At 33.0% G+C, this 24,063-nt stretch overlaps 1 protein-coding gene across 12 annotated transcripts in view; it reads left to right on the top strand.

The window, feature by feature from the left end:
• LOC105226331 (uncharacterized) overlaps positions 1 to 24,063 on the top strand; it is a 276,869-nt gene that overhangs the window by 144,253 nt on the left and 108,553 nt on the right. For 5 of the 12 annotated variants that reach the window (XM_049450581.1, XM_049450582.1, XM_049450580.1 and 2 more), the window contains exon 2: positions 1,816 to 2,671. The exons of the other annotated variants lie outside the window; for them this stretch is intronic. The gene's annotated coding sequence lies outside the window, so the exon portion shown is untranslated. The remainder of the gene's footprint in view (positions 1 to 1,815; positions 2,672 to 24,063) is intronic. 12 annotated transcript variants of the gene reach the window in all.

The raw sequence follows: 24,063 nt of genomic DNA, 5'->3' as shown, positions 1-24,063 counted from the left end.
CTTTTGAATAATCTCCAATGACGCATGAATCGAAGAGTCTCAGAGCAAATTTCAAACACAATTTTGTTTAATAAATTATCGAAAATCATGAAATGGCAATATTTATTACAATTGAAAATAATGAAATGAAATCACTCAAAATAATTTTTTAGAAATATTTTTTAAATCGAAAATCATGAATTGAAATCAGTCAAAGAATTTTTTTCAAAATATTTGTTTAAATCGAAAATAATGAAATTAAATCATTGAAAATATTTCTTAAAACGAAAAATATGAAATCAAATCACTGAAAATCGATATTTGGCAATATTTTTTTTTACATCGAAAATTATGAAATTAAATCAATAAAAATAATTTTGGCAATAATTTTTAAAATCGAAAACTATGGAATTAAATCACTAAAACTCGATATTTGGCAATATTTTTAAAGTCGAAATCATGAAATGAAATCATTAAAAATAATTAGTTGCCAATATTTTTTAAAATCGAAAATTATGAATTTAAATCACTGAAAATATTTTTTAAATCGAAAATCATGAATTGAAATCAGTCAAAGAACTTTTTTCAAAATATTTGTTTAAATCGAAAATAATGAAATTAAATCATTGGAAATATTTTTTAAAACGAAAAATATGAAATTAAATCACTAAAACTCGATATTTGGCAATATTTTTAAAATCGAAAAAACATGAAATTAAATCACGGAAAACCAATATATGGCAGTGTGCTAATAACAGAGTGAATTTCAGTTATGTATTAATTTTTGTATCAATCATATTTTCTTCAATAAAAATTTATTAACAGCGAAGCATGTATTTGAAAGTTTCAGAGAAATAAAATTTCTCTCCAAAATTTATTTTTGCTGCCAATAATAATTTCTAGTACCGAAAAATATGAAATGATATCACGTCTATGTAATTTATGCGATACTTATCACTAATGTTGCATGAATTGAGAAGTTTCGCCCATTCCACTCATACATTTTTTTTCAACAAAAAGGTTGAAGATCTTTTTCTCTAAAATCAAAAATTATAAAATGAAATTATTTCATGCATATTTGGTAAAAATGAAAACTATGAAACGAAATCACTCCAAAAAAATTGTGTCCTTATTTATTGCGCGTTCTTTTCATACATTTTTTTTATCAAAACAGTTGAGGATTGTTTTTTTTAAATCAAAAATTATGAAATTAAATCACTCAAATATATATTTTTTTAATCAAATTTATCACCAACGATGCATGAATTTCGCAAATTTCACTGCGAATTTCACATACAAATATTTTTCACCAAAAACATATATTAAAAAACAACAACAAAAATAAAACTGTGCATGAGAAAATCGTGTCAATAAAGAAAGTATAAAATAAATTCAACTAACTGCAATGCTCAGCAATAATTTAGTATAAATTAAGCAAGCCTACACAAAGTTTTTGCTTAATTATTATGCCGAAATTTGTTTTTTTTTTTTGGTTTCGCTATGCGTCAACGTGCTGATTTGGTGCTTTTTTCGGTGTGCGGAAACACAAAATGCGACACATTTCACAAAAACGCGCCTAAAGTGTAACTAAAAATCTACGCATATATAGCAAAGACCTCCAAGCAGGTGCAAAACGCGCCCCGACGCCCACAACGCGCAGCGGACGCATAATTTTCACGCGTTGCGCGACGTACGATTTGGAAAATGCGTGTCAATTGGACAAACAAAACGCTTGATTTTAATTTGTTGACCGCCTATAGGCCAAGACAAATTCTTTCTTATGCCCGAAAACTGTGTACTCAAAAATAAATTCACTAAAATTTCGCTTATTCGCAGGTTTTTTGAAAACTAAACATTTTTGTTGAAAAAAATACACACACACACATACATATATTTTTGTTGAGTTGAAAAAAGTATACAAGAATAATAAACAACTTAAAGATATATATTAAAAAAATATATATACAAACACAATACAAATTAAAATAATTTAAAAAAATTTAAAAATTAAAATAAAAAATTACAAAAACAAATAAGTTGGCAAATGAAAATGAGTTTTTAGAATTTTACAAAGACACAAATATACATATATGTAGTCAAACATAAAGTGCAATCTAAGAGAGAATAATACAAAAATTAACAAAAGATTATATAAAAAAGAAATTCAACTAAATTCGCAACAACAACAACAACTGAAGACACATATGCCACCAACATAAGCGTGTGTGGCATGCAACGCGTCGAGTTTGCAGCAAGTAGGCGATATAAAGCGACAAATAAGTTTGCAAGAAAGCATATCCAACAACAATAACAGGCGTGCAGCCAACAAACACAGTTGCCAGATAGTTAAAAAAATAAATTTCCGTTTTGCTTCTGAATTATTTTAAAATAAATCGACGTTATTGCATATGAAACAGTTATATACACATACATATATATATAATATATAAAACAAATACAACAACGTAGCAATAACGAAACGGTTGTTGTTGTAAATAGCAGCAGCAGCAGCGGACGGACAGCAGGCAGCAGACGACAGCCGACGACAACTGCAGTGGCCGCAAGCTTTCCAGCGCCCCTCCAACGCCTACCAACAAAGCATCACCGACAAGCAGCAGCAGCGGCAAAAACAATCACAATAATACGGCGCTTAATTAAGCAATACCTACGCGTTTGGCCCATGGAAGAATTGGTAAATTTGTACAAATACACACACATACATGCAAATATATGTATATATACATAAATTATTGCGTAAATACATAAGCATATTTTTCTCAATAAAAAAGTATATAAATACATGCAAAATTTTATATACATATATATATAAATTGGGTATATAGTTTCATATACCACATGTGAAAATTATATACTTTCGTATATACGTATATTCATGTATATAATATGCTGGCTAGTATATAATAAGTATATACATGAAAGCATATGCACATTTTACACGCAAACCAACCATATACTTGTTAATATATACATATGCATATATATAAACACATGTAATTGTAACACTTTAAAGTAAATATTATTCCTTAAATGTGAAATTTTCAAGCCAGCTTATTTACTTATGTAATATTTGTCGAAAGCGGTTTAAAAACGGTACGTTCAAACTCTAGGATTCATGAAATTGAAGAGAGAAAAAATTTTGGTTGTGTAATTTGGAACAACAATAAAAATAAGATCTCTCTCTCTACTGTGTCACTTTACTTAACTGTAAAAAAGTGTATGTTCTATTGCACCAGTCGGCTATTTAAACGAGATTGTTTATGCTTTTAAGCTTACCGTTCTGTAAACTAATAACGATTTCATTAATACATGCCTGATATTAAAAATAGCCCTGCTTGTTACCGTTACAAATAATATTAGGACACCAGTCTTGATTACTGGATCGAAAAGATACCGATGTTAAATGTTTATGTGTCTTTTAATCAGTATCCATATTGAAGTACACTTCTGGCTCTTTTATAGCTCTCACTTCTAATATGTGGTACAAGTAACGGGTTCTCGGTTATAAGTAACCGTTATTCTTGAAGGAATTACAGTACATAATTTTTTGAAGCATAGAAAATTAGTCTCGGTATTTGTAATATCCTCAATCCAAGTTAAAATACTTTTCATAAATATTACTCCGAAAGACCAACAGTTTTAAACAAGATCTATATATTGGAAACGCTTTCCATTTTATTTAACGAACTTATAAAAATATAAAAACTTCTAAGATATAGTGTAGATAGTGCCATTGAGATAAAATCGAGGCCTGAGTAGGAATAATGGATGTTCGCTCGCTGATCCATCACTTGTTAAAGAGAAAAAATCGTTAAAAAGTGGTTGAAAAGCTTCGAATCCCCCTAAGGACCACGCTACAAACTCCGGGCTCAGAGGCAATTGTCTCCAATACCAACCCTCTCTCTGTCACTGAGTGCAACTATTGTGGCGTAACCCGCTCAATAAGCACTATTCAAAATTGACTCTGCAAACTAAACATTTACCACACAAACACAATTTTAGGCATCAATTTCTTCGAAATTGTATTAAACTTGGATCTTTTTTCCTGAAAATACTTCTATAACCAAAAAAATAGAAAATATTTTTTCATAATTTAAAAATTCTTAATTTGATCTTTAAAGTCTATGTATGCCGTTTCCTCTAATTAACACCCCTTAGACCCAATATACTTGTTCCAACGTTTTTTTTTTTTCAATCCTCGAATCAGTTGTTTAAGTCAATTTCTGGAATAACATTCAATGGACGTAGCGATTCACGCTTAATGTCTCCAATTGACTCAAAACGGTTTCCCCGAAGCGACAGTTTGAGTTTGCTGAATAGCCAAAAGTCATATGAAGCTAAATTAGGCGAATACGGTTATATTGTTTGAAAATCTGACGCAAAATTCACGAAGAATCAATGCAACGGTACATTATCGTGGTACCAAAAACAAATTCCGGACTCTTCTTATGAATAACTTCGCACAAACGACGCATAACACTCAAATAGTATTCCTTGTTGACAGCTTGGGCGGTCGGATAAAAATTAAGAGTGCCCCACACCTCGATAATCGATGAAAACTATGAATGTAACCTTGATTTTTGATTTGCTCAAACGTCAATGCTTTTTCGGTTTCGGCTCACCTCAGCCACGATATTTGACCGACTGAGCGTATGTTTCTGTATTGTAAGCATAGTGAGTTTGGAACCAATCATGCGTTTACTTTTCTTAGGCCCAAATGATCTTTCAAAATGGTTGTCAATGATTCTTCCGATATTAAAACGATGGTTATAAGACCTCCGACTGTTCATCGTCGATTCTGAAGCGCTAATTCCTTCATTTTATTGACGTGCTGATCATCAGTGTATGGTAATGGACGTCCTGGTCGTAGTTCGTTGTCAACGCGTTCTCGACCCTCTAGGCATAATTTGTACCAATCAAAAACACAAACAGTTATCACCTAGGACCTTTTCCAACATTCTAAACGTTTTAGAAAATATTTTCTAAATTACTCATGTATTGTATATAAGACAACCGGCATGGGCAATAAACTAGCAATAAGGTATGAACAGAGTAATATTACCGATCTGTGAGGATATTTTTGGTTCGTAGATATCTATATAGATGGATTATATTGCGTGTACAGAGATTTATCTTCTGGCTTCATATGAAAATTGCTTATAATAGAGAGAGTTGAACACAGAAATTGTTGATACCTTAGAGATGCTACAAACCAAAGCTCTACTAAAGCATGGTTTTTCAAATATTTTTTTTTTTAATGAAGAATGTCTCAAGAGATCATCCATCACTCATAACAAACAGCAAGATTGAATATGCGACATGAAAATTATAGAGAGCTTAATCTACTTGGTTTTAAGGATGCGGCTCTAATTAAAGGAAGCGTGCAATGCCTTGGAATTCTTAAGAGGCCATGAAAAACTCGTTTTTGTGAATTTTTTGAAAACTCGTTTTATATTGTAGAATTAATAAATAAAACATACTTATATTTTCACAGAATTTAATAATCCTTAATAATCGGCAACTAATTTTAAAAAATTTCCATGAGTCCGTAGACGATCTCAAGGAGAAACTCCGAAAAAAGGTGTCTAGCTATAAAGTCAACTATTTTTTATAAACCATCTCAAATTCAAAAACCAAAAAAAAATTGTATTACTATAAAGGAGTGCATGTAATGTGCGTAGTATTAGTCAGAATTCTGACTTTTGTAGAAGCTTGAATTGAAGCTTCACAAAAAAGTTCTTCAATTTTTTTTTCATATTAATATATTTCCTTAAACTTCTTGCTGTCGGCGAAAATAGCTTGCTGGCGAGCAATTTAAATAACATAATAGCAACTACAGACTATAAATATATGTACAGGTATATATACTATATATGTATGTAGGTAGGTAGCAGAAACAACAGACAGCATAATTATTGCCACGGAAGCAGCAGCAACACTATTAATTGTTATTGTATTGTGAATAAAAATTTGCAATTGAGTACAAAAGCAGATAACCCGAAGCTGTCACAGCCCAAAAATAAACCGGGCTTGCATGCGTTATGAGTTTTTCCAGCGCTTCTTATGTGATAAATACATATGTATGTATTATATATACGCACATACATGTGTACACACAATTATATGTACTTTTGGGTGTATGGTATGGCAAATAAGTGCGTTTGTTCACGAAAAAAATGCAAATTTATCTGCATATTCGCATTTAACACCTCATCACCAACAATTTTGGCTACCAACCAGCATAACAACAATAAAAAAAACAACACATTGCGAACAATTGAAAATTATCAACTGCCACTACCGCAAACAAACAGGGTTGCCAGGCGAATGCCAGCGGTGCAGCAGCGCAGCAGCATTATAAATATGTTTATTTTTGTTGAAAAAACGAAAAAATGCAATAAAAAACATGAAATGCAATTTTTAAATAAAAAAACACAAAATAAAAGCGTTGATTTTCTATAGCCCTGCACCCAGACAACGCTTATAATTGAAAATATAATTTACATAAGCGACTTACTTACTTACATACATACATGTGAATCATCACATAGGCGTAACATACACATGTATTTATGCTCACTTATGTATACAACAACAACAAAAATTAACACATAAAACATGAAAATAGCATTAATAAGCCTGCCACCGCATTGCCAAATCCACCGAAATCCGTTTGGCTGTGTGTGCAGACGTATTTACCGCAGTCAATATACCGTTAAACATACTTGAACTACGCATATACATATGTATGTATTTACATTTAAGCCTGCAAGGTGCACATAATTTCATTTTTGCATTTATATAACGTGTATATATTGAAAAATACATAGATATGTATGTATGTAGCTGCGGGTCTATGTATGTATTTACTTAATAGATTGCGAAATGAACCGAAAATCCGTTGCGCCCATTCATTAACAATAAAATTCATGCCAATACACATTATTTGTTCAATATAAAGTATTTTTTTGAGCAATATTGATACATATGTATGTATGTATGTATGTACATATATTGCATATTTCCATTTTTTTGCTATTGCTGTTTGTCAGTGTGCATAACTATATATACTTAAGTACATACATATGTATATATAATTGTATATATGAAACTTGTGTGCTGCCTTGACTATGAACCTTTTAAATAGCTACACGCATATACAGATATACTATATAATTACACATGTATGTATGTATATATGTTTATTTATGTTTAAGAATATAAGCAATTGTTCGACGACGGAGAATATGTGACAACATTCTAATATACATACATACATATTTTATAAAAATGTATGATGTACATTATATATATATTTCTGTATAATTATGGAATATATATATGGTATGTACATATGTACATATATATCTATATGTATGTATATATAACACATCTCGAAATTATTTTTCAAAAGTATCTTCAATAACCTCCATTGTTCCAAAGCTTTCATTGTCACCTAAAATACAAAATAACAAAACACAACTTTTCCTAAGACCGCAAAAGAACGAGAGAACGGTATAAAATAGAAATAACTGCTATTGAAGGAAATTTATAATTTTGGATATATCTTGATTGTACCATATCCGATAGCTAAGGCTTAAAATATTTGGGATATGTTGTAACGAATCGTATGCAATTTCGAATTTTTTGACGATCAGTTCCTTTGTATCTTACTTAGATTATGATGTATTATATTACATTTTTCTAAATTTAAAATATAACACTTGTACTGTGTATGAAACGATCAAAGTTGTAAAGTGGTAGGCTCTGACAGAACGACATAAAAATGAAATAAAACACTCAAATTTAGGCCAAATGTGCCGCGTTTTTTTTTTTTTTTGCTATGCAGATAAATTTATTCAATTTTGGTTCTGAACAAAATGTCGACCAAATGGCCGTACTCGACAAGTTTCCGACAAGTTTCGCCTACAGTACGAATGAAGCCTTCAAGCTCCTCAAGCGTTGCTGATTAATTAGCGTAAGCCTTAGATGTAACATTCCTGCAGAGAAAATAATCTAGAGGCGTGTAATCACATGATCTTGGTGGCAATTCGAGTGGGTCATTTCTCAAAATTAAAGAATCATAGAACTTTGCAAGCAAAGTGTCCAGCTTTAGACGAGAAAAAAGAGACAGATCATATTATTGGAAAGAGAGACCGATTGTCCGATTTCATTGAATTCCGGGAGAAAAGGTCGGTAAATATCGTGTTACAATACGCGCTATTGCTTCAATTCGTAGGAAATAAGGTCCGATGATGTCGCCATTCCACAAACCGCACTAAATGGTCTTTTTTTGGGGATGTAGTTACTTATATTGAATCACATGAGGATTTGACTCACCGCAATAGCTACAATTTTGTTTTTGACAAAGTCATTAAGATGGAAAGGAGCCTGCACTGAAAAACTGATTTTTTGATGAGAAAAAAAAGCTGTAGACTTACTTATAACGGGTGATTTTTTTGAGGTTAGGATTTTCATGCATTAGTATTTGACAGATCACGTGGGATTTCAGACATGGTGTCAAAGAGAAAGATGCTCAGTATGCTTTGACATTTCATCATGAATAGACTTACTAACGAGCAACGCTTGCAAATCATTGAATTTTATTACCAAAATCAGTGTTCGGTTCGAAATGTGTTTCGCGCGCGTGTTTTGTTCAGCGATGAGGCTCATTTCTGGTTGAATGGCTACGTAAATAAGCAAAATTGCCGCATTTGGGGTGAAGAGCAACCAGAAGCCGTTCAAGAACTGCCCATGCATCCCGAAAAATGCACTGTTTGGTGTGGTTTGTACGCTGGTGGAATCATTGGACCGTATTTTTTCAAAGATGCTGTTGGACGCAACGTTACGGTGAATGGCGATCGCTATCGTTCGATGCTAACAAACTTTTTGTTGCCAAAAATGGAAGAACTGAACTTGGTTGACATGTGGTTTCAACAAGATGGCGCTACATGCCACACAGCTCGCGATTCTATGGCCATTTTGAGGGAAAACTTCGGACAACAATTCATCTCAAGAAATGGACCCGTAAGTTGGCCACCAAGATCATGCGATTTAACGCCTTTAGACTATTTTTTGTGGGGCTACGTCAAGTCTAAAGTCTACAGAAATAAGCCAGCAACTATTCCAGCTTTGGAAGACAACATTTCCGAAGAAATTCGGGTTATTCCGGCCGAAATGCTCGAAAAAGTTGCCCAAAATTGGACTTTCCGAATGGACCACCTAAGACGCAGCCGCGGTCAACATTTAAATGAAATTATCTTCAAAAAGTAAATGTCATGAACCAATCTAACGTTTCAAATAAAGAACCGATGAGATTTTGCAAATTTTATGCGTTTTTTTTTTAAAAAAAGTTATCAAGCTCTTAAAAAATCACCCTATATTACTCAAATTTCTTCGGTAAAAGTAAATTAAAGCGACACGATATTAAAGTGAGCATAACACCTATAAAATTTTTCACATCTACTTAGTTGTTGGTATCTTAACCAACTGCTGATCAAATAATATCCATGCAATATGTTATAAGTCTTAACGGTGGTCAAATAATAAAAAAATTTGGAAGAAAACGAGAAAGAGAGCTATTTCAACACATATATTGCTTCTGACTGCCTTGCGAAATTGAAGGCGACTTTAAACACTTTGAGTAGCCGTCTGGTATCAGAAAGCACGCGACTTGTTGTTCTGGTGCCATCGGACGAACGAAAATTATTTTCTCTTTTCCAAAAACTTCCAATATCAATTTTCAAAATTTTGTATAACATTTTCTAAAAGCTACATCCACATGACAGTAACAAATTCAAAATATAAATAAACAAGTTAAAACGTGCTGTTTGAATGGCCTAGAGGAGGTGAGAGACACTTATGAAAATTGCACCCGATTGTTAAAAAATAGAATTTCTGGCTTGTTTCCAAAAAATAATCTTTATTAACAACTCTAAAATTAGTTCAGTCGAAGTTAGGACAGGCATAGTAATCATAAGACTAATCGTGGAATCGGTCTTATGATCCCACTTGAATGATGGTGTGTTCTACATAACGGATATGTGTTCCGTAGAATCAAGAAAGGTATCGAAAAAATCAACTCCAGGCATCAGTTACCTCACCAATAACTTTCGTTTGTGTTTTTATGGCAAATCTCTTTGAGGCTCCTATTCGACGATATTTTTACAACCAATATAGTCTCTTCGAGTTTACTCACTAAATTTAGCAGCAAAATGGTTAAGATTTAAAACATCAAACAATTTGTGTTTCATCGTTCTAATGGGTTAGTTTTTAAATTGTTCTTTGATTCTGTTAAAAGTAATTGTCGTTATTCAACGAATTCGGGGTTGAACAAGCTGTTGACAAACTAACGATTTTCAATGAATTTCTGGTTCCACTCGGTTACTTTCGTTCTGGAAAAAATAGTTCTCTCGTTATAAACACACACGTTCACAGAAATTAAAAATTTTCAAGTAAAATTAAATCGCTTCGAAAAAAAAAATTATTAGAAAAACATTCTCATTGACTTAATGTGGCTCAAACTTCACGAGAACCCTAAAATTAAATTTTACAAAATAATGAATAAGTTAAATAGACCACCGAGGGACAAAAAAATATAGCCTAGAGAAGAAAAAGTTGATAATTTTTTGATACATATATATATAATAATAATATATATATTAGAGCGGAAAACCGCGTATGCATATTCTACGGATCATTCCGAACAACTTTTAACAAGGGAAAATTACTTTAAAACCGGTTTCAAGCGATTCCGACAAAATGTCAATGGAATGGCAAAATACACCTACCCATTAAATTTCACTCAGATATCTCAAAAACGGATGAACCAATTTTTACGATCTGTAAAAAAATTCGCCTTAAAATCGCTGGTTTGAAATCGGTTTTAGACACATAGTCTCTTAGGCAAAGTTGTTCAAAAATAACTATACAACATTACCCGAATGCGCGATTTATCCCTTTTTCTGTTCCCTGTAAATAATCTCGTTCTAATATACATATGTATGTATGTATAATGTATGATCATCTGTGATTTTTCAAGTGAATGAGTGAAACAACCCAATGACATTGGCCTTCAAAATGGCCAGAGATCAAAAGTGGGAACGTCAATACACCGAACGGCTGCCAAGGCAGAACAAGGTGCGTAAAATCGAAAAAAGTGAAATAAACAAAAAAAACCAAACGAGAGATCAGCGTAAATATTAACAATTATGCACAGTGCCGAATAGTGGCCAACACCAACAAAAACCAGCAAAAATCAATGAGAAGCAAAAAAAAATAAAAACTGAAAAACAAACACAATGAAACATCGAAACAAATTTACGATTATTTAAGTAAACATGCATACTTCAAGTTAGCCTCCGCTCGCACACACACACGCACAGAAGTGCATATGTAAACATGCAAACAATGCACCGCAGCACTTGTTGTTGGTGTTGCCACGGCTGCTGCTGCTGCTGCGATCAGCCGGTCAGCTGACGGAGGTTAAAATGGAGGTGAAGGTAACGCGTACGGTCAACGTCACAGCGCGACGCAACGCAACTCAACGCAATGCATGCGACGTGATCGCAACGAAGGGACAGCAGGGCCGCCGACGAGTGCAACTGCAGCAACACAACAACAATAGCAACTTAAGTAGCATGAGATGAACAGCAAGCCGCGTAGCTCGTATCAGTTCGGTGACTGTCGTCGTGTTGTATTGCGTGAACGAACACAGCGAACGATCGGTAAACATTTGCGCGGCGTAAGGACACAAGTTCAAGAAACTGACAAAGGCATAAGTCATAAGCAAGCACTGTGTGACAGCAATACGCACATATACAAGAATGTAATAAATATATGTGGATATATGTGGATTTGATATATGAATATATCATTGGTATATATGCATATCCAATGCAGCGTCAATAAAGGCGATACGCGCTGCAGTCTTTGTGACAGCGCGTCTGGTGGAAGCTGCAGTCTGTCGGAAGATATTTACAGCGCCCAACAATAGCAACAACAAGCTAAATTAGTACTTACGCAGAATATACATAATTACAAAGCAATTAAAATATTTGAGTATTAAGACGCGATGCAATTTTTTAATGACAACGATCGCACTTGCGCAGCGGTAGAAGAGATTTTGAGGTTAGAAAAAATGTTTGATATTGGAAATCAAGTTATTGCAAAACAAGAAAAAAAGGTGTTAACTTTGGTTGCAACCAAGTTATAATAAGCTTCACAAATACTAGAGTTTGTATACAAAAACTTGATTTAGATCCTTCAGTTTGTATGGCAGCTATATGCTATAGTGATCCAATTGAAATAATTTCTTTCGAGATTACTCTATTGTCACAGATAATAATGCAGGTGAAATTTCTTGTCTATATCTCGTCAAATGAAAAATTTTTCCATACAAAGACTAGATTCCGATGGTTCAATTTGTATGGTAGCTATAAGCTATGGTCAGCTGATTTGAATAATTTCTTCAGAAATTGCATTGTTGCCTTAGATAACAATCCTTGCCACATTTTGTGAAAACATCTCCGCAAACTAAAAAGTTTTCCACACAAGCACATGGAGATTGTTCAGTTTGTGTGGCAGCTATATGCTATGGTAGTCCGAAATCGTCAGTTCCGACAAATGGTCAGTTTCTTGGTGAGAAAAATGGTTGTACAAATTTCCATATCGATATCTCAAAAATTGAGGGACTACAATATATCACGCATCTACCGACAGAGAGACAAACGTGGAAAATCGACTCAGCTTGTCACGTCTATCATTTACTTGTATATATGTATAGATTTTAAAAGGTTTCCGGTTTCTTAATATACCCTGTACAGGCTATTAAAATAGATATGTTTACTTCTTTCGACCACATACATATGTACACAAATAATATTTTATAAATTCTTGAGGTTCTCTAGTTGACTCCAGTATTGAATAGGTAAACGTGAATATACATAAATATGTAATAGAATAACAGCTTCGGTGCGTCAGAGGCGTGATTTTCCCCATTAAAATTGCAATAAATGTCACACAGCGGCAATAAAGGGTGTCTCTAAGCGCATAGTCAATCATAGTAATTATATTACACACATCTCTATAAGATTTAAGCAGCAAATGATTTATCGCTGAGATAAAAAATATTTATAATCGATTGATTTAATGTAACAGTAATATATGAGCAGTACACAAAAATTAAATCAATTTACGAAGAATATTTTATAAATTTTTTTTTATATTATAAACACATTTTAAAATTCCAAGGCTCTTTCTAATAACACTATATATCTATATACCATTACACTGTTTGGCAAAAAACTGATTTTTAGGTATTTGATCAAACCACATTCTTTTGAGAGTTAAAATGAAAGTTCTCGGTTGCCTGGAGCCTTCAAAATATTTGCTTTCAAAGTTAGAAATTATGCATATTGGAAAATATTGTTATTAATAAATAGTTACTAAAACTAGTTACTTTTTCTCTTATACCGCTTTTGTATAACGTTTTTCGGTTAAATCTATATTTGCTTTATCGGATCATAGTCGAAGCTTCGAAAAACATTTACATTTTCTACCTCGAAAATGGCTGCCAGATTTTCCCCACTTTGTGTTCCTTTTTCATGTTACAAAGTTATGGTTATTTTGAAGGCTAACTTCGAAAAACAGTTTTTGTATGATAAGATATTTATAACTCAATCTATCAAAAAAATTATTTTGGTAGAAAGCTTATGTTGTACAGTGTTGCAGGGCAGTGTAAAGTTGTTGCAATACCAAAAAAATGTTGGTTCTGTTACATAAATTTTTTAGTTATCATATACTATGTACTTATACTCAATTTTAAACTATTTTCAATCATCAAAAACAAAAACAGGAAGTAAAAATAAGTATCAACTCGTCAAAATTAAAAAAATATATATTTTTAAACTAAATAAGAACACTCCTTTCAATATGTGTGATTTTAAAAAATTCCATGCAGAGGATATGCTTAATACCATAGTACGAAAAGGTGTGCGTCTTGGCTAAAAAAAAAGGTGTGCGTCTGGACTAAATTATTAGATGAGTGCCCAGGTTTAGGCAACGTTTTATTTGCTATCACATATCGATGTTTTTGCACAGGATTATATAAAAATGAAACTTAAACAGGGTTAGGCATAATAAATTTCAACAGAAGTGATCTAGGAAAGTTATTTACCGTTCGGCAGACTGTTCTATTAAGTAAAATCTAAAACTATAGAAAATTTTTTCATTATCTGTTTTAAACGTGGCATTACCAGCAACAAACGAAGATCAATGATATTAAGTTATGACTAACTAAACAACAAAATTGAAGAAGATCCGACATAATCTAAGTAAAATTTAAAAAAATATGTTTAATGCTTATAGTTAGATTGGGTTAATCTGGTATGCCAATAAGCCACGCATAGATCAGTTTGATGCTTTGCGATATAAAATGGAATTTACTTACTAAGACCAAGAGGAGTAGTCATCGTTGAGGATTTATTTAGCTATTCCCCTGCATTTATGGTTTCTTGTCATAAAAGTAACATCGAAACCGCCGCAAATAAGTCTGAACGTAAGTTTTGAGTTCGTTTTGCAAGAAAAATATTTGACAAGGAGATTCATATTTCTCAATTAAAAATTCTTTGGTATTATTTTAGTTAAAACTAACTTCATTGAAACCAAAGGAGACTTCAGCCAAAGCATTTATGAAATGCGTTCATATTTACTTATTTGAACAAAAATATATGTATATTTTTTTAATTCTAAGAGTTCTAAGATTTCAAATTCAATACTTGTAAGTGCTATTTCCTTGCACACCCAGGGTTGCCGCCACTAAAAAGCCCCTCCAATTGCGATTTCGTCAAATCTAATCTTTAGCAAGTACCTTACTAAACCACGATGTTCTAATTATTAAGTGGAAATCAACAACAAATAAAAACAAACAAAAATTGCACTGCACGATAAGTGCACACACATATACACACATATGTATGTACATATATACACATTCACTTGCAATGAAAATTTGCAAAAAATCCCACAAATCTTTACTAGATTGGCACTGGAACCCAGCAAAGGCAAATAGAAAAGTAAAGTAAATTTAACTGAAATAAAAAAATAGATTAAAAAGGCGTGATTAAGTGGAAATGTGGACGGTACGTAACCTAAGAATATCGTTCACAACAACAACAACAATGTTTATTTGTATACATTTCACAAGAAACTAACTGTAACGCCAAATAAAGTGCAAAAAATGCAACAAAAAAGTGCGCTTTTTGATAATTTTGCGGCCATTGTTGTAATAAACACAATCACACACATATAAATAAGCATGTGAATATATACACACATGCATCAGCTTTGAGGCGCGGCCTAACAATGAGGCGATTCTTACAAGCAAAAATCAAGTGTTTTGCGCAACTTTTCGCGAAATACTGACAGCTATATACATAAAATATATATACATGTACATATATATATATATAAATAAATGCAGTTACATACATGCGCTGCGCTATCAAAAGTGTTCTCTTTATTCCGCTTCCTCCGCTGCTGCCCCGCCGCCTTTGTTGATAAGAAACGAAATTTCCGCTTTGTTAGTGGATGTCGCGCGATTTGTTGTTGTTGTTAATATTATTACAGCTGTCATACGTGCATGCGCACACATCTACACACATACATATGTATGCACATTAATAAACATGTAAATATGTGTGCACATAATTACACTTTGGAGTTGCAATAATTTTTTGCAATTTTTTTTTTTTATTTTTTGTTTTTTTTTTTTGTTTTTTGTTTGCACATTTTGTCGAACAGATTGCGTTCACGCGTGCGTTTGTGTTGCTTTATTACCTCCATGTAAATGTGTGTATGTGTGCGTGCGTGCGTGCGCAAATTTGTCGATTATTCACAAAAAAACGGATCGTTCTGTGCCAGAAATGCACGAAAATAAATATTTTTAATAAAATATATCAATTTTGTTGTTTGTAATGCCGAAGGCTACTCGCAAATTAGGTCATCATTATGTGTATGCATGCTGACAATAACAACAACCAAATGTTATAATAACAATCGCAATGTTTTACTGATAGGAAGCTCCCTGCAGTCTGTCAAGGTTCTGAAATTTTATATCACACTGACTCAAAGAATTAGTCACCGGTGTATTTCGGTGTCGGGCATGCAGTGAGTTTGATCATTTTTATAGTAAAAAAAATAGCTCTCTGGAAATTTTATGTAAATTAAGCTTATAAACTAGTTTTGAGCTTATTAAAAACAAAAATAAGCAAAAAAGTCAAACTTCAGTTACTCTGAAACAATACCATCGTTCATAATTTCAAAGATTCCTTGATTCCGATCGGCCAGTTTGTATGGCAGTTGTATGCTATACTGACACGATCTAAACGATTTCTAGAGAGATTACACAGCGGCCTTAGGGAAAAATATATATTAAATTTCATGAAGATATTTTGTCGAATAAAAAAGCTTTCTATACGAGGACTTTGTTTGTATCGTTTAGTTTGTATGGCAGCTATATGCTATAGTGATTCGATCTGAACAATTCTTTCGGAGATTGTATCTTTGCCTTAGACAAAAATTTATGCCAAATTTGATGAAGATATATCAGTAAATAAAAAAGTTTTCCTTACAAGAACTTGATTTCTATCGTTCAGTTTATATGACGGCTATATGCTATAGTGATCCGAACTAAAATTTTTTTTTCGGAAATTATAGTATTTGCTTAGGAAATAACTCAAGCTAAATTTAGTAAAGATAACTCATCAAATGAAAAAGTTTCCCATACAAGAACATGATTCCAATAGTTCAGTTTGTATGGCAGCAAGATGCTATAGTGATCCGATATCGGCAGTTCCAACAAATAAGCAGCGTCTTGCAAAGAAAAAGCTGTGTGCGAAATTTTAGATCGATATCTCAAAAACTGAGAGACCGACATCGGTAAAAAAAAGTATTTTATGATCTTGAGGAAAGTCACCAAGTTCATTACAGAGCTAAAATATTCCGCAGAAAATTAATCTAGTCTTAAAAAAGAAGCGCTAGGTGCAAATTACTGCTGATTTTAATACCAAGTGCTCATAACTATGCGGCCGTATAATTAAGCCCAAGCAGTAGTAAAATATTTTCTCCCTTTTCAATCACTTCGTTGTATTCAATAACCCATAATTTTCAATATTGATCCAACTCTTCGAAGCTCTTGCTTCAGTTAAAGAGTAAGTGGTAGGGAATAGAAGACATTTACCATGAAACAGTGTGTATAGAAGTTACTTTTTCTATAGTCAATATTTCTCTCCATATCCTTCAAGTTGGAACTTTGGTAACATATCATGTCTCAACCGGCTGAAAGCTGGGCTTTCACAGAGATAATGTTCTAACATCTCATCATCGTCCGCACGTGCCCTGCATTCTGCCGATGCTAATTTACGAAATTTTCAAAGTTGAGGTCTTGGATACCTTGAGTTAGGAATCACCATATTGCTTGCATTTTACATAGAAGTAGGAGCTTTTTGGTCTGTCAGCCAGCAAGACTACCGCAAAGTACTTTTACAGCATGGCGTGTGTTGATAGTATTTTAAGATCTGCGGTATTTTAATCTTCTTGGTTATTTTTCGTATTTCTTTATATAATCTACTTATTGCTATAGAACTATACTCTCACTCACTCAAACCGAGTGATCAAGTGTTTCAACAATGTACTCCATTAGCTCCCAAACAAGGTGGTTTCTCCGGGTAGTTAAAAGTACATTTTCCTCTATAGTTAACTTGATATCTGCCAGTAGGATGTCATGCCAAGCATGAGCTTATGGTACAAAGCGAACTTATTATAAGTCCAATGATACCACCAATGAGCTGCAATTGCACTTCACTAATAATATAATAATCTGATTTTACCGAACAGAAGTGCATAGCGGTTCATTATCATGAATACACTTCGCATAAGAAAGTTGTAACGCTCAGTTCAGAATGAATTTTAATGCATTTAATCATCAATTCCTTGTCTATTTATTTACTAAATTGCTTAATTGAAATGCCGGCCGCATAATTTCTTCAATATTTAAAAGCCACATACATACATATAATTATGTAATAAGTATGTACTATATTTGCGTTCAGCTCATACGGTGCTTCCACTTAGCACTTATGCGCTCTACAACAAATCGATAAATCAACAAATATGCTGAAAAATTGACAACTTGCAAAAATGTGCATTAGATAAGTGAAACGTGACTTTCTAGAGGTTCGTATTGTGTTAGGCGGTGACGGCGGCGGTGTGGGCAGCTCTGTTGAAAATGCAATTATGTAGGTCAGTTTGCCTGCCGGGTGCTAGCGACAGTGGACCGACAACACATGCAGATAAACAAACGTATATATTGTTATTCAGACATATGTATATGTATGTATAATACGTATGTATATATGTATACATATATTACAGGTTTATATTCATCTATCTAAATGCTAAACAATGCCAAAGTGCATAATACAGTTGCGCAAAACCGCGCATCATAAAAAATAATCAAAAATCGTTGTCAGATATAATAAGCAATATATAACCGATTGTTAACCAATATATAACCATTTTATAACCAATTGTTAACCAATATATAACCATTTTATAACCAATTGTTAACCAATATATAACCATTTTATAACCAATTGTTAACCAATACATAACCATTTTATAACCAATTGTTATCCAATATATAACCATTTCATAACCAAAACTCAAATTTCGATAAAATTTGAATGATTTCTTTTCTATCGCTTTTCCTTCGCCTGTTAACTTATCAAAAGTGATGTTATGTTATTTTGCATTTTAGTGACGACATGTACATGGGTATGAGTATGTGAGTTTTTTGTTGATTTTTTTCTGTTAGACGCCTGAGTCCCATTTGCGGCAATTAAAATGATGCATGTATTATTAATTTGACATTTTTGTGAAATTTTTACGGCAACGAAAAACCGTAAATTAGCGCTAAATATCACTTTTTGATTTACTTTAGCGCATAAATAATTGAATAGTTGCAGCTACTGTTTGCAATTAAATAAATTTTGTTAAATTTTACTCAAGTGACTGCAGCGCTTTATTTTATTATTAGATTTGCATATTATTTATTATTACTTTTTGTTATTTTTAAATGTTTTTTTTTATGAATTTCATGATTTTTTAGGTTTTTAAAAGAATGCTTTTTTTGTATTACTTCTTACTAGGGTGAAGAACTGAGTCAATTTAACGAAGTTTGCCTGTCTGTATATACGCAAAAGTCCTACAATTTCTGAGATATTACTCCGAAATCTCGCACACGTCCTCTTCTCCCCATAAATCTGTTTATTTGTCGGAATTGCCGATATCGGACCACTGCCATACAAACTGAACGATCTTAAGCAAGTGCTTGTATGGAAAGCTTTTACATTTGGGGAGATATCTTCAAGAAATTTGACTTCAATTAATATCTAAAGCTTTAATCATTTTTTATGCCTTCACTTAGTCATTTTATATTTTTTATTCATTTATTGATTAATTTTGTAATCCCACTCAGCGCTACTGCAATTTCGTTTGCGCAAATTTTTCTTATCGGCTCATTGGTAATCTGGCTAACGCAATAAAATTACGAAAACCTGGAAAGATATTGCAAAAATGGAAATATGGCATACATATGTATGTATATATATACATGCATAATAAATAAATATACATCTGTATTAACAATTAAATGTTTGTGTGTTGCTATGATGATGACATAGCATGAATGCATTTGGAGTGACACGAAGCTTGAGCTGCCATTAGCGGTTAAAGAGCTTGATAAGCATATACTAAGCATTTGTAAACGAATTGCTCAATATGCATATGAATTTGTATATATGTATATTAACGAATAAATATGTGACACTACAAATGAGGCAGAAGAAGAAGTTTTGAGAAATTAGTAATTAAAAACTACGAACTTAAGAGGGTTCGAATTTTAGACCTTTTCATTAACTAAACAGCCATTGATCACATCTTCACTGGTCTTGATCTTGAGTTTGAAGGACATATTTGCAGCACGCGGTTATTTTTGAGTATATTTAAGAGCGCTTATCTTAAGAACAATATGATTTTCAAACTGTCTTGGCTCTCTTTGATGTCCATGAAGTATCACTGAACATCACCAATCATAAGATTTATAGCAGAAGTCAAATAAAGTGATTAAATCATTATTAAAAATATTTAAGAGCACATTTCTACTAAGAAAAAAATTAAGACGAACAAAAATTTTAACACAGCGCTACATACCGTTAGTATATGCTACGAATTCACTCCACAAATTAAATTCTCAACGGAAAAAACTTTAACATACCACAAGCAGAGAATATTAAACAACTTCTTTTACGTTCTTTGCCACAACCTCCTAGAAAAAATTGATACCTTCAACACCTAAAATGCAAAACAGCGTATCATAAAAAAAAATCGAAAATTGCTGTCAGGTATAATAACCAATATTTAACCTAATTTTAACCAATATATAACCGTTTTATAACGAAAAAAATCGAAAATCGCTATCAGGTATAATAACCAATATATATACATATAACCATTTTATAACTAAATGTCAACCAATATATAACCATTTTATAACCAAATGTTAACCAATATATAACCATTATATAACCAAAACTCAAATGTTGTTTCAATATGAGTGGTTTCTATTATATCGTTTTCCTTCGTCTGTAAACTTATTAAAAATGATGTTATGTTATTTTGCATTTTAGGTGGCGTTATGGTCCGAGAATTACGTTGTAATCGCTCTTTAGTAATATCCATCAATAATTTCGTTTTTACAAAACCAACTAACGAACAAAAAAATCTATTTAAAATTTATTTTAATCAGTTAACCCAATTTATTATATGGAGAATGAAAATACTACATTAGAGCATTACTAAAAGCAGCCCCACAATTTTCTTTGCTACTGCGAGTTTTCCTTAAGAATTAAATATCTTTAACTTCAGCTAATTTGCGGCATTTTGCTTTGTTGGCGTTTCTATCGCAGCTGGCAGCATATTTTGCTGTCTAGTGACGTTGACAGCTGATAAGCGAACATCGCAGCTTCGTTTGTAGTTCACACCCTCGTACAGAGACATGAATGGCAGTTGCGAAGTCGGCAACTGTCGGAATTTCAAAATTAGAAGAGTAAAGAAATGAAAATATTTAATCTATATATATAAAAGAAAGTCGTGTTAGTTACATCACTTATAACTCAAGAACGGCAGAACAGATTTGGCTGAAAATTGGTAGGGAGGTAGCTTAGAGCCAGGAGACGGACATAGGATACTTTTTATCTCTTTATGTCAAAATTTAATACAACTCATAAATAAAAAAATTATATTTAAAATCATAAGCATTTTTTCAAAATTCATGTTTTTTGTAATCATTTAAATATTTAATTTCTTCAAAAAAAAAAAAAAAACAATAAAAACAACCTTACATCTTCGTCTATATAAATATGTATGTATGTAAAAATGAATCGCCAAAATGTATGTACGCTCATAACTTTAATACGACTGAACGAAATTTGATAATTCTTTTTTTAAAATATTCGTTTAGGTTCAGGGATTATTCGAATAATTGCCGGAAAAACCCCTAAAACAGTCCTTTTCTTTTTCTCATACAAACGAATGAATGTTTGTTCGTTAGTAACGCTAAGAGAACGGCTGAACCAATATTGATGAAATTTTAAAGAGGTTGTTCGTTGTGGATTAAGGAGGTTTAGAAATAAAAACATCTTATACTTTTCATGAAAAGTCGGCAAATTGGATAATTCCAAAAAGTAACTTTTTTCCAAAAACATTTTTTTTTCAATTTCTGTTTTGTTTTTTCAATATTTTGATTTGGAAATTATTTGAATAGTTCAGTCTCGATCGCTTGCTTTTTTATTCCGGCTATTCAAGAGAAAAATTATTACTATTACGATTTACGATGCTTTACGACAGGTTGTGAATTGAACAATTGAAAATTATTCAGTGAAAACTTTACGTGTGAAAGATCCAGTATTATATGAAGTGGTGGAAAGCAATATGGTTCATGGACCTTGCGGACACTACAATCCCTTTTTCGGTTTATATGTCTAACAATAAATGCACGAAACACTATCCGCTTGCTTTTCTTTCGGAATCGCAAACTGGAAATGATGGATATCCACTCCATCGTCGTAGCTCATCAGACGACCATACAACTTAGAGTAGTGAATATCGAAGTTGACAACATATGGATCGTACTATATTCTCCACTGTTGTCTAATTCACATTCTAAACTCATATCAATGTTTAGTATTGCAGTTTGGTGTAATCTATAAAATACGTTTGTAAGTACGTCACCAAGGGAAGCACCAGGGCGCTTAATGGTCTTAAACGATACGGTCCATACGTGAACTGCAATAAAGCGCTTTGTAGGATATTTACTTTTGCAATTCATGAACGGTTTCCGATTGTTGTGTGTCTCGCAGTTAATATGGAGATTGGCCAAAGAGTTTATTTCAGCCCAGAGAATACATTACAGCCGGTGGTAACACCGCCAACAACAAAACTAACATTGACGAGTTTTTTTCTCAACTTTCGTCAGTGATCCGCTTACGAGAACATTGCTCTATTTGAAAATACCTTGCATTCATGGAATGCATCGTCGAAGAAATAGTTACGCTGAAAGCAAGACCGAACAGTAGATGGACATTCAGGTGTGTTCTCAACTAATGCATTAGAATGAATTTACACAACCCACCCAAAAAACGATGATTGCTTCTACCTTCGGTTGCTACTGATCAATGTACGCGACGTATTGCGTACTGTGAATGGTATGGTGTGTGTAATTACAATTGCTGGAACACGATAATCAGTGGAAACAAATGTTGGACGATGCGATAGCTACTTCGAATGCCACTGAAGTTACCACACTTTTCGCGATAATCATTTCACTATATCAGCCTTTAAATCCGCGTCAATTATGAGATACGAACAAAAATGACATTGTCGAAGACATTTTACATCGTATTCGCTAAAAATTGGAAATGGGTCAATTCCGGTTGATGCTTCCGGTGGTTTGATTTCAATTCCATCTGCGGTTTATCAATTCACGAAAGATGAACTCATCACCAATCTTCGGACATTGGCCAAATTATCTTAACTATGATTCCTTAAATGCACGCGCAATATTAACTGCCAAAAAATACAGATGTTCTTGACTTAAACTGGAAGATTCAAAGTCAAATTCCGGAAGACTTGCGCTCATACAAATCGACCGATCGTCTTTCCATTGAAGACGTCGCCGTGAATTATCCAGGAGTTTCTAAATTCTTTGGAAAGGCTTGGTATGCCACCGCATCATTTGCGTCTCAAAGTTTGATCTGTCGTTATTATGTTTTGCAATCTGCAAGCGCCGAAACTATGTAATGAAACCCGACTGACGCAGCTATCGAATACAAAGGGCTGAATGCTTGATTCAACGAATTTCTTTGAGTTCCAACGATTTGCCATTTCAGTTTCCAGCGAAAATTGCATTTGAGATGACACTCAACAGGACACAAGGATAGTCGCATAGTTTGGAAATTCTATGTTTTTCACACGGCTAGATATACGTGGCGTGCACACGAGTTGGAAAGCCATCTTTTCTGTACACCGGAACAGAAACCAAAAAATTTTGTTTATCAAGCTGCGTTACATTGAAAAAAAAAAAAATGAAATGATAAATTCAACTTTCTTTTCATTTCAAAACACATAATTTCACGCAGGACAACGGCTGCGGGGCCAGCTAGTAATATTATAAAAAATAATTGCAAGAAATATTTTTCATACTTAAATATTACACTAAGTAATGCTATAATTTCAAGCGTATAGAAGGGAATTAACTGGCATATCAGCTTGCTCTGCAGCTGGTACTGGAATATTATGAACGGGACCCAGCATGGTCCTCATATCAGAAAAAAGCTGCTCCGCAATGAAGAGAGTATACTCGTAGGTACGAAAAAGTATTGACAACAAATCACAGGCTCGTTAGGTAAAGTTACCAATGAGTTATTAAAACCTCACTACATTTAAAAG

The sequence above is a fragment of the Bactrocera dorsalis genome, chromosome 2 (genome assembly GCF_023373825.1).
Source record: "Bactrocera dorsalis isolate Fly_Bdor chromosome 2, ASM2337382v1, whole genome shotgun sequence".
Lineage (NCBI taxonomy): Eukaryota > Metazoa > Arthropoda > Insecta > Diptera > Tephritidae > Bactrocera > Bactrocera dorsalis.
The sequence above is the reverse complement of the archived record's forward strand: the minus strand, read 5'-3'. Positions and strand labels throughout refer to the sequence as shown.